Consider the following 12,700-nt stretch of genomic DNA (forward strand, 5'->3'; position numbering starts at 1 on the left):
CTGTCCTGTGGTGTGGCAGCTTCCCTTAGGCACTGTAAATCCCTGTGTGGGACAAAGGGACGTGTGGGGACCAGCTCCCAGCTTGCATCACGCTTCCACACCTCTATCTCTGTTTCCTCCTAGCAGGGGAATTGGTGGATGCTCTGAACCTCCACATGTCAGAGACTATAAGCTTTTCGTTCCAGGAGCACGCTAACACAAAGAGAAGGCAGGTGCTCCAGCTATGGAAAGAGTGCTTCATGTGAGGTCTGCCTCTCTAATGAGGCTCAGAGTTAACGTGGCTATGTTAACTCCCATGTTGCCATGTCACCAACCAAAGGGGCAGGTAGCCAATCCTACCCTATGCCAGTGTGGTGCTTCCCTCTTGATTTCTCCCCAAAATTCAGTCACAGCTCCCTGAAAGCGGACTGAAACGCCGAGGCAGCTGGGACGGTTGATCTGCTCGTTTGTAAGGATGGGCAGGCAGTTACCCTCTGTGCCCTTGAAACATAAATTTTACAACCGAAGCCTTATGGCCTGTGTATAGATGCCAGGTTGTTACGCTGCTCCTTGCTTTACCAGCAACTTGGGCTTTTGAGCGTGTCTGCAGTAAAAAGATCAGTCCTTTGTGACCATGGGTCCTCATGGACATCAGAGCTGCTTCTGAAACGTTTCCCTGGGGGGCAGTACAAGGGTAAGAGCATAAAGTAATGTCCCAAAGCTAGCTGCCCTTTGATAAATTAATACAAACCAGCACAAGGGGGTACGGGCCTACACCCCACCCCTTCTCCAGTGCCTCCCTGGGCCAAAGGGGCATGTACCAAAGTCACGTCTGTCCGTGCCTTTGGACCAACTGTCTCCCTTGTTCAGGGTGTTACACAACAAGGTTCTGTTTTGATTTTGTTGTTTTGTCAGAATATTTTTCTAATGGAGCTGTGCCATAATGTGAAAATGAGGGTATTTTATTTTGGTATATGCAGATGATCTTGAGCAAGGCCTAAAATGTTTATAATGATCACGTTAATTGCAAAAATGTGATTTAGCTAACAAAACCAGGGAATTATCTTCTTAAAATTGCATTTTAATGAATTTATTCTGCTACGTTTGTCTGGGCTGAGCGGTAAACTGGAAGACAAGATATTAAATGTCTTTGCTCCCTGAGGTCGAAGAGGCCAAGTATTATTGCTTCGAAGTGGAACCAGTAAGTGTGATTGGAGAGTAGCTGCAGTTTAAAACTAATCCTCCAGAGAAGCAGCAGAAGTGTTTAGGAAAGTATTTTCGGACTATAATGATCTATAATGACGCAACTTTTTAAAGACCAGCTTCGCATTATCTTCTGCGGTGGATCAGTGGCAGTGGTCAGAGCTCCAGCATGACTTTGTTGGCTCATTTGTACCCTGTGTGGAAGTTGTACTTCAGTTCCAGTAAGGGGGGTTTACAGCTGTCATAGTCCCCAGTTTTGTTCCTGTGCTGTCACACCTGGCTGGCACAGAGAGCCATTCACCCACAGCCTGGGGTCATGGTCTCTGTTCCCACCGCTCCAAAGCAGCTGTGATCAAAGTCCCTTCATTTTCTCATAAGGAGATGGGCTGGGATCTGCGAGCCGTGGCCAGGGTCAGGGGCTGGGCAGGGGTTGTTGTGCCTCACCGCTGGGGCTCGACTCCTGCGGGCTCAGCTGTGCTCTTTGTGCCTTTACAGAGCGTGGGTACCTGGCCGACCGCAATGACTTGCAGCTCAGACCTTTCTTCGTGGTTAATATTGGTCTGCCTATTATGGGGTGAGCTTAAAAATAAAATTATTTTCCAAGAATTCTCCCCATAAAAAGCCAATTTATGAAGGTTTAATTATGCCCAAGCATTTGCCCTATCCGATCAGCTCTTGGAATGCTTTTAAAATGTTTTGATATAGTATGTGCACACCACTAGACATTTTTGCAGGCAATATTCTATAGACATCATAATTTCAAGACTTACCGAGTCTAGGAAGAACGTTTAAAATTCACCTGGTTCTTTCTATTTTTATTTAATGTATAAATCAGACATAATTCATGCGTAGTTCCTTCCAGGTTTAGACATTTATTGAACACTATGTATGGTTATAAACATTTTGTGGCAGCTGTTTCAAATTTCAGAATAGAAATAGGAAAAGAAAAAAAAAAAACACATTCTCACTTTTCCAATTTCCTTTGAAAGCTTAAACAAGGAAGCTTCAAATTTTCAGCTCCAAAACTGGCAGCTGAAATTAGGGCCTGAAATTGCTCCTTAGAACTAGGACTGGGGACCTTCAGCCCTGCACGTGGCCCTTGGTTACTTTGAGGCAAACCTGTATTATTTAGTTAACTGAAAACGCAGAAATATAGCAGGATCTCTCCCAAACTGCAAGCCACCTAATGCTGATACTAAGTTAACGAGGGCTCCCAAGGGGGTCTATGAAGGGTTTGTCTGCATCTAGAGGAACCTTACTCAGGAGCAGCCTCGTTGTTCAGTCAGTTTTGACAATGTTATCATGAACTCTGCTTTTCAACACTTAATTTCAAAGGTAAGATGCTGCAAAGTTTTTTACTTTTATGGTAAAGACACAATAATAATGGAGTTTTTAACAATTTAAACTGGAAAATAAACCTTTGCTGTGCTGGCACGCATCAAGAATATCCCCCATGCTGGTGGTTGGTTCTTGTTCATCCTTTCGCTGTCACCAGGTGCTCACAGCTGTCACTGCTCAGCGATCATGCCCCATGTGGGTGCCCAACACCATGGTGCTGGCACATGTAATAGCACTGACGGCCACGGTCCTTCATGAGCTCATCTGGATCTGAGGTGGGAATCTGATCTCTTTTCCCCACCCTCAAGTTTTTTATCAGGTGATGGACTTTTGAGGCATTTTTTGCCCACCCACCTTGGGCTAGAGGTTGAGAGAGGCAAACAGACAGTAATTTTCCAGGCTGCATCAGGAGCCTCACCCTGTTTTTCACTGTTTCTTTCCTTGCTCAGATGCTACTGCATTTCCTAAAGCAAAAGCAGTCTCTCTTCCCAGCTCTCTAGGTTGCACTTTTCCAATGATGGGTAATGGCCTATAGGTGCACTGCCAGCTGTTTCTGGGGCCTCCATCCTCAACAGGTGCCAATATTTACAAGTCCTTTGCTATTATCCCAACCCTAAATGTGCAGACAGCTGGCACCAAGCTGTGTTCCCCCAGCGAGCTGACAACAAACCCATGACCCCTGTGCCAATACAGCTCAGGCTTGTTGACAGGGAGGAGCAGCAAGGGAAGGTCACCATCCCTCGGGAAATAAAGAGCCCAGCTCAGGTTAAGCCTACGTGGGGAGTGCCATTGCTTTTAAGGACGTGTGTGTAGGTGATTGCAGTGAGCCTTGTCATGGCTTTACATGAAATTCTCCAAAAGACTACACAGGTATCAGAGTTTGTTTATGATAATGAAGGCCAAGTGCCATAAAGCTAGTAAGAATATTTCCCGGTAGTGCTTTTTTAGAAGCTTTTCACCACTTTGGATAAAATGCTGCTGACAAAAATTCAATCTTGAAATCTCCTGCAACTCGCAGATAATTAAGAAATGTTGCTGAGTCACACTCGCAGAGGGTAAGTGCCTCCCTGGGGCATGACTGAGAACACCGATGCCTCTTTCGGATGTGTCCCCAAAGGCAGCAGATGCGAATGATTAAGTAACATGCCCAGTGGCACATTGTCTGCTGACTCATTTGCTGCACTGCTACTGAGATAACAAGCGTCCTACCAAGAAAATTCAAGGCAGAGTTTGGCCAGGACTTTACAAAGAGCTTTTTATATAGACCCAGAATGATGATAAATTTATATAATAGAAGTCACATTGTAGTTCAAGGATTTTTGCTGGAGAGAGGCTGACTCCTCTGTTTGATACAAGAGAAGGAAGGGATGCCATCCAGAGGGCCCTGAACAGGCTTCAGAATTGGGCACATGTGAACTGAATGAGGTACAACAAGGCCAAATGCAAGGTGCTGCAACTGGGCCAGTGCAATCCTAGACATGAGGACCGGATGGGAGAAGAACTCACTGAGAGCAGCCCTGCAGAGAAGGATTTGGGGGTTCTGGTGGACAAAAAGCTCAACATGAGCCAGCTGTGTGTGCCTGCAGCCCAGAAGGGCAACTGTGTCCTGGGCTGCACCAGCAGAGGGGTGGGCAGCAGGGCAGGGAGGGGATTGTGCCCCTCTGCTCTGCCCTTGTGAGGCCCCACCTGGAGTGCTGTGTCCTGGTATGGGGCCCCAGCACAAGATGGATGTGGGGCTGTTAGAGTGGGTCCAGAGGAGGGCCACAGAGATCATCAGAGGGCTGGAAAGACTGAGAGAGCTGGGGATGTTCAGCCAGGAGAAAAGATGGCTTCAGGGAGGCCTCATTGCAGCTTTTCAATACTTAAAAGGGCCTTACAAAACAGAGGGGGAACAGCTTTTTGCTCAGTCAGATAATGACAGGACAAGGCAGAATGGTTTTAAACTAAAAGAGGGGAGATTTAGATTAGATGTTAGTTGGAAACTTTTCACTCAGAGGGTGGTGAGGCCCTGGCACAGGCTGCCCAGAGAAGCTGTGGATGCCCCATCCCTGGAGGTGTTCAAGGCCGGGCTGGATGGGGCTTTGGGCAACCTGGTCTGGTAGGAGGTGTCGCTGCCCGTGGCAGGGGGGTTGGAACTAAGGGATCTTTAAGGTCCCTTCCAACCCAAACCATTCTGTGATTGCTGTGGAACCTGTCAACTAAAATCAGAGGAGGAGTGAATGTTGTGCCAGCGACTTTTCCATTTACACTGAGTAAATCCACCTTGTCAGAAATAATTTGGGAGATTATATAAATCGCAGCCTTTCAACGTGAGTAGCCTAAGAGCAAAGGGAAAAGTAGGATTTTGTGAATGAATGCTACCTGACTGCTTCGGTATGAAATAGAACATGAAATTAAAAAATGTCATGCCAGCTCCAGTTCTGTGTCTGCCCAACTCTAAATTGTCTTACTTGTTAAGTCAAACACTTTCTGGAAGCCTGGTGTCCCAATTCTGTGCAGGCTCTGGTGGTAAAATTCCAGTGTCAGGAGGCAGAGGGGAATTAGTGAAATGTTACAGTGATCTGTGCAGAGGGATGCTGAGAGAAAAGGCACAGAAAGGAGCCTGTTGGATTGGAGGTTTTCTGACTCGAGGATGTTGTTCAAATAATGACTTAGGGATGAGAAGAGGAGCTTTCATGCCATTGTGAGATGGGCTGTGTACAGACGGGAAGGGGGCGCTCCCCTCCTCTCCTACTCGTTTCACTCAGCCAGAACTGGCTGAATGTCACTGACTTGGAGATAAGTAGAAATGATGAATGTTTCAGAAGAGGCTGATGTTGCATTCAAAGTCCTGATGCATTTATGGCTCTGTGAATCTAATTTCACCTTCCTGTAATGTGAACTAAAAGCTTTATTAAAAAGTCCTGAGCCCGTCTTGAGCAGGATTTCCTCAAGGGCCAGCTATCACTCATGTAGGCCCTCGTGGAGCAACTGCCTCTGCTTGCAATCAGCCTGTTGTGAGCAGTAGGAGAGAAAGCTGTGAGGCACCTCCCTGGGGCCTCCCCATCTTCGCTCAGGAGCTGTGGTTAAGCTCAGGCCCTGATCTTTGCTTGAGCTACACTGCAGCCATGCCTGCACCTGGCCTCACTCCTCACTGAGCTGGGTGACCGGGCTCATCGCTTGACTGGACCTGCAATAACAAAAACACTGTTATTTTTGATTTTGTGGCTCAATAAGGGAAACAGCTTAAAATACATAATGGAATAGACTTCAGTGAAAATGTAATGAGATAGACTGCTGGTAAGGCACTTCAGGCCTCAGACACCCGTCTGGAGGTCTCTGACGGGTCTTCAAGCTTCCCTACTCAAACACCTTTGTCCCACCACCATGGCACCAGCCAAAGCAGCGGCTCTGAGCATCCACACATTTCTTTTTAAGAAAATTCGGAAGACTGCTAATATGAGGACCAAGACCAATGGCAGTCACACATCTGTTAATCATACCTGTGTTCAATCTATGCTAATGACAGCACTGCCAGCCATGGCTATGCTGTAGCCTTTCTCCTAAATCTGATGATCATCTGAAGGGTAACCTCACTGGCTGGAGACTGCCTCCAGGCACCACCTCAGGCTCAAAGAATAATAACACAGAGAAAACTCTCAAAGCTAAAACAATATAATCGTCAGAATGGCTAGCATTTACACAACTCTCTTCACACAGGTCATGGCAGTATTTCAGTTTCTGTTTGCATTCGACACTAATTTCTTCTTGATTTTGCAGTGATAAGTATCAGAAAGATTAGAGAAGCTTTGTTTCTCTTTTAGGTGTGTCTTCTGCAAAACAGAATTAATAAAAATCAGCTGAACTCCTGAAGTGGTCTCTTCACAGGTGAAAACTGGGAGGCTCTTGGCTAATGAGAGAGGTTAGGATCTCTGTTAAAATAATCCTTAGTTTCTGTGGCTGATTTTCTGCCCCAATTTGCTTTTTGTCTTTGTCTCACGTATCTACAGTGAAAGTTGAAAATATCTCAGGATGAGTGGGTGATGGATGGCTTGTAAAGAAATGCAATGAGACCACAGGAAACTGATGATATGCTTTCTGTGGAAGCCAAGCTACAGGACAAGAGAGGCAATTCACAAGTGGCAGAACAGCTGGCAACTCCAACCCACACCATCTGGATTTGTGTGATTTTATAATATTTATTGTCACTAACTCCGAGAGGAATATGAATAGAGCTGGCTGCAAGTGGAAATGAGCTGGCTTTTCAATAGAGTGAATTGTGCGAGGAGCCTTGGCAGGGACATGTAGTGGGGCGAGCATCTGATACCAGCCGGCCAGCCATGAATTACCACTTCGTTGGTCAGGCTGTGTACACGAAACAACAACAGAAAAAAATTCAGTCAGGCAAGGAAAGCCCTGCTGAAGAAAGTGGTATTTCAAATCTGTCATTTGGAGAGTGGAGATATAAAGTTGCCAGATCTCCATTTACGGTTGCCAACTCTCCATCTTTAGTCTGAATCTTGTGAGAGCTGCATCATTTCTTCCTTAAAAAAAAAAATCAAAAAAAAATCAAGAGATGTGAGATTACTCAAGAGTCTTAAAATTATACTAAAAGAAGACTTTTTGGACCTTATGGTTAAGATAAAGCTGTGAACCACCTCTACCTAACAGCCACAGAAAATAGAACAGCCCCAGAGAGCATTTTCTTAAATCTTCTGATTTAAGCCCGTTTGTGGTTTTGGGATTCTCATGTGTGATTGTGGGAGAACTGGAGTTGTCAATGCTGAGCATATTCATGTAGATAGCGTGACTTCTGCCTCGTGAAACTGTTCTCTGGAGGTGCCTGCTTCCTTCTATGATGCTAAAGGGAACAGTATTGCTCCTAACACAGCTATCTCTGTTAGAAACTTGCAGTGAGATGACACAGAGTTTAGGCTGTTACGTTTCTGTTCCTCATCTGTGAAATGGGATAACATTTTTCTCCTTCCTGCAGATCAGACAAAGGATAAGTTTCTTGTCTTCTGATACTGGGACTCCAGTGACCTGGTAACTATGTGAAAGCCCAACCTGTCCGATCATTAGTTTAGAATATTTTTACTTCTTGTGAGGCATTATGAAAACTTAAACCTTTTAATCTGAATTTAGTCAAACCAGACCTAGAAAGAAAGACAAATGATGGTTTCTTCCCTTCTTTCTCATTCTCCCCTCCCCTCCCTTCCCGTCCCCTTTTATATTCTGATTTTTTAACATTTCAGTCTTACGTGGTTTGGGAACTGACCTATTTTTGGTCATTGATTGCAGTACTGAAACAACAGAGAAATGCATGCCGTAAAATGTGGAACAAAAAAAAAGATCATTTTACTCTAATAAATTACTATATTTTCCAAATCTTTTCTTCATCTTTGAAAATCAGATTTTAATTATTTTTTTTTTTTAATGGAAAAATACTGGTTCTCTATTCTGGGATTCACTCCACAGCTGAAAACACTGGTATTTGTAGTTCATCAATTTGCAAAACCTGTTAGTTCAGCTGAAGAAAAATGTACCAAGGTACTGAATGCCAGAGAAGATAGAGTGCCTGGCTAAGCAGCACACAAAAATGCACTTTGTGTCAGGCTCGCGCAGAGCGCAATGTCTCAAAAGAGAAAGGGCAGCCACAGAGAGTGGTGCTGGCTCTTCTGCTCTCAGCTGGCAGAAATAGGTAATAAAACCAGCAGCAGAGAAGAACACAAAGATCCAGCACTGGCATTAATATGATATCCCTCTAGAAAAGCCTGCAATGACAATGGAAATCTCTTCAGCACTGAAGACTGCTCCGTAACTAGCTTGTCAAGAGGACACTGAGAAAGAGGCCAGCTTTTGTAGATCTGTATCATGTTTTGTGGTGGAGATAAATAAGACATAAGGAAGGAATCTCAGCAGCTCCTTTCAGCAATACGGTGTGAGCAGGCTGTGCATCCATTGAGAAGGAGGAATTCAGAGACAGCAACAGAGGGATGAAAGAGCCTATGAGAAGCATGCTTGTTTCTCCAAATAACCCCAGAGCAAAGCAGATATGTGCAGGGGATGGAGCAGCTTTGAAGGGCTGCAAGGGATCTGGGCACCTGTGAAAAGTGGATCTTGGGTGAGGTTTGCAGGTTCAGCCACTCAGAGCAACAGCCTTCATGTTAGAAGGTTTGAGAACAGATTTCAGAAAGAAATGCTCTGTTGAAGTATGTGCTTCATGCAGGTACATATTCTGCATCCCTTTCTCAAGGTGGTGGAAGAGTGCTACTAGAGTAGGAGTGCTGGGAAGGAAAACTTGTAGAGGTAAAGCCCTTTCAAATCTTTCTTCTTCCTGTATCAAGTCATATTGGTCTTCAAGAGAAAGGACCAGGAATTTCTTGGCACATCATTGGCTTCACTTTACCAGTTTTTATGTCCTTGCCTGGTGGGTTCTCATCAGAGCTGACAAAACCTGGAGACCTTGAAGCACAACCTAAAGAAGTGCTTGCTGGGCAGGGAACACATCCTGCTCTGAAGGCCCCAGGTGTGTGCACCAGGGTCTGCCCCTCCCCGGGGCTTTTCCCCAGTGAGGCTATAAAATACTCAAAAAGTTTCCTTAGGATGAGTTTCTCAAGGGCGTTATGTACAATGATGCATCACTGCAAATTCATTCCTTTCACATTGCATTTGGTGGCATTACAATTTAAAGTATTCAGGAAAAAGAAAAAAAAAAAAAAAAAAAAAAAAGAGAGAGAGAAGTCCTATTTTGGAAATGTCAGCATGTGCAGTCAGGGGTGGACATGATAGCAAGAGCAGCATCTTCTTTTTTTTTTTTTTTCCCCAACCAGAAGTGCTCGCCCAGGGCACAGACTGCTCAGCCATGCCACGGCCCAAGACCTGGGGTGACAGGCTCCAGAGGATGAGCCGGGAAGGCTGGTGGTGAAGCTGGCCTTGCTGGGCCTCCCAAAGGTCTCCTGCTCCTCAGCTTCAGTACTATGGGCCTCCTACGTGCATGCCATGGGAGAAGCTCTGTGTTTAGGTCTTTTTGTGTCCTCTGCTGTAAGGTGAAGGGTCAATATGGTCTTGAAACACTGAATTCCCTATACATGGAGACACTTCACAGCCAGATAGCACGCTCTCTGTTCCTTCAGGAACAGAGGAGATGTATCTTTTTTTTTTTTTTTTTTAAGTGTAACTGTTGAGCAGACAAATGGAAATGTGACCATTATGTAGAACAAAGCATGTAATAAAGAGAACAAATTCTTCAGCTCCTTGGCAGCAAGATTGCATTTAATCATATTCAGCTCTTTTCTCCTTGTCCAGGCATGTCCAGAAAAAATCAATCTTATGATCTACATACCGCAGGAATCTCATTTTTGAATTTAGCTCTCTAAGGAATTCTCCTTTGATCCTTCTGATCAGACAAAAACAATTATTGTGCCTCGAAGCTCTCCCCGGCCACCAGCCTCCAATTAGTCACATCTGATAAAGTTTTTTTCAACGTAAAAATAAGGTCATCTCTTCAGCTGCTTATGTCTGAATCATGAGCCACTATCATACCTCATTCACAAAATAGCAGCTCGCTCTTCCCAGCCAGCCTGGGGCCTTCTGCATCCATCTTTTCAAAATCATTACCTTTTAAAAGCCTTGGTGTGGGCTGTAAGAATGCCACTGATTGCATTTTTGTTTGCTTGAGATGTCTCCAGGTGTTATGAGAAGCACACAGGCTATGCTGAGCACTTGAGTGCATGTGTTTCAGTTCACAAATACCATCTGAGACCAGCAGGATACAGACACATCCAAAATTGAGCCTGCACTTAAGTGCTGTGAGTCCAAACTTGCTCCTCCACACTTTTCCAGTTTGTTTCTTCTTTTCAGAACTCTGAACTGTGTTGTGTGGATTTTTTTTTTTCTTCTGTCCTTTCAATTCTGTCAAGCAGAAAGGTCACGGTCTTCACAGTTTGTTGGTTTTCTTGTCTGATTTCAGTCAGGCCTCAAAGGCAGCAGCTTCTCACCTACGTTTGGACAAGATGAAGAGCCATGATGGGCATGATGACACTTGAGCTTCTTGCTGAAGCCTCCCACCCTCTCCCCCCAAACTCCCCCACCCCCTATGTATCTTTTCCCTTTAGCCAAGTACCAACAAAGCCTGCCAACCTTTCAAAATAAAATGTTACTGGGGTGTGGGGGTGTTATATTCAAAAAAAGGTCATAAAAAGAAAGAAAAAAAAAAAGAAAGAAGAGTGTAAGAAAACAAAACAAAATCTCTTCTCTCTTCATATGCAACCTGTTTCTTCCTCTGTTGTAGGCCAGAGCTGGGCTGGTCAGCCAAGCCCAGGTCACTCCATGAGGTTGCAGGTCCTCACAGCACTGCCCTTGCCATCTGGTGGGATCGGTGGGGGTTGGAGAGAGCTCCTTCTGCTCCATAGACCACAGAGGTGCAAATCCCCTGCCCTCATGCCTGTGCACAGCATTGACAGGGAGCCAACGCAGGAGCACAGCATGGCTAACAGAGACTGTCAGGGCCTGTTGGCTCTGGGGCTGTTACACCCTGCTGCTCATCACCAGTGATGCCAGGGAAATATGGAGCATATCAAGCATGACTTTGTGACTCCAGAAGTTGTTGCCAAGAGTTCGGGACCTTTCTCCTCTGTCCTGTCAGTGAGGGGAAAGGCTTGAGGCAGCGTGGCTGGATGCTGCAGGTTGACAATGGATTGCCCAACTGGTATTAACAGCAAGGATTCAGCTTCAAGACCTTGGGATACTTTCTGAGGATCAAAGACTCTTTGGAAGAAATAGCATCCACCTCACCAAGTGGGGCAAAAATGTCTTTGCCAACATGCTGGCCAACCCTGTGAGGAGATGTTTGGAACTAGGAGTGATGGGAGAAAGAGTTGATGACAGATGATCAATGTACCTCACTCACACTTTGAGGAATGTGTGGAGCAACAAGAATGTTGAGATGGCTAAAAATATAACCTGTGAAGAAATATTGAACAGAGGAAAGTCACCTAGACCATGTTTGTGCTATGTATGGCAGCAATACAGTATCCTAAATTGCCACAAACTCCTAAAACATCAACACATCTACAGTTATGTGGACAGCCTGTCGCATGGAAAACCTCTAGTGCCAAGAAAAGAGTTTTTGTGGGGTGTTTTGACCCACTAAAGCAAAACAAACAAAAATGCTTCTACATTCACCTGAGTTCCAGCCTGGATAATTGTTTTTTGCTTGTGGCAAGGATGGGACCCCCTGGTTTACCAATAATCCCTGAGAAACTTTCATTTGCTTTCAAGTTCCCCATCATTTTGCCACAGTGCTCCCTCCTTGGGACAGAAGGTCAAGGCTCAGAGTTTTGATCTTTATCAATAGAACAGTAAGCACAGATAACATTAGAGAGGGACGAAACAAATATGCATAGATCCACTGCCTCCCTAGGAAAGCATGTCTGGAAAATGAAGCAAAGGATTAGAAATATTATATGCAAAATAAATAAATAAATAAATAAATAAATGTATTTTTAATTTTTTCTCTGGGGTGAATACCTAGGGGAGAGAAAGATGATATATTTTTTCTATATTCCCCTGTGGTGGGTTGACCTTGACTGACTGTCAGATGCTCTCTCACTCTCCTTTCTCAACAGGACAGGGGGAGAAAATGAAAAAACCTAGTGGATTGAGATAAGGATGGGGAAAATGCTCACCAATTATAGTCATGAGCAAAACTGACTGAACTTGGGGAAGATTAATTTTATTATTTTATTGATATTTTTTACTTTTAGGAACATAGGAGTTGTTCAAAGTTGTTGTTGAAGAAGGTTCACATTCATACACAGTAGCTTGAAGAAGCAGATGTACATATATGTAATTGTACACTGGCTATGTACAATTAGCTATAATGTATGTATGTAATTGGCTATAACAAATACAACAAATAGAATAGGAAACTTTGTAACAATGCAGCTGATGCATTCCTGTCTCCTTTCTTTTTACAAGTGAAGAATTGTATTCCTGAAAAGATTAGGAAATTGGATTATTTTTGTGACTTATATATGTATTTCTCACTTGTCTTCTGAACTTTCATTCTAACATACTGGGCAGTTGTATTCATCATCACACAAAAGCAGACAGTGACCAATAAATAAATGGCTAAGTGATAAATTGCACAGAATAATTGCAAATTGAGAGTGGGATTCATGCTATTGCTCGGAATCTT

The 12,700-nt window shown here is 44.3% G+C and overlaps 1 long non-coding RNA gene across 3 annotated transcripts in view; it reads right to left on the minus strand.

Annotated features, from left to right (window-relative positions):
- Positions 1 to 3,910: 3,910 nt before the first annotated feature.
- The window catches only part of LOC140002231 (uncharacterized), a 49,920-nt gene continuing 41,130 nt past the window's right edge, over positions 3,911 to 12,700 (minus strand). For 2 of the 3 annotated variants that reach the window (XR_011808515.1, XR_011808514.1), the window contains one exon: positions 9,379 to 10,499. This is a non-coding gene — a long non-coding RNA (uncharacterized lncRNA). Of the gene's footprint in view, positions 5,690 to 9,378; positions 10,500 to 12,700 lie in introns of those variants that run through there. The other variant, XR_011808516.1, reaches the window with a different exon arrangement.

This window comes from Anas platyrhynchos, chromosome 3 (genome assembly GCF_047663525.1).
Source record: "Anas platyrhynchos isolate ZD024472 breed Pekin duck chromosome 3, IASCAAS_PekinDuck_T2T, whole genome shotgun sequence".
NCBI lineage: Eukaryota > Metazoa > Chordata > Aves > Anseriformes > Anatidae > Anas > Anas platyrhynchos.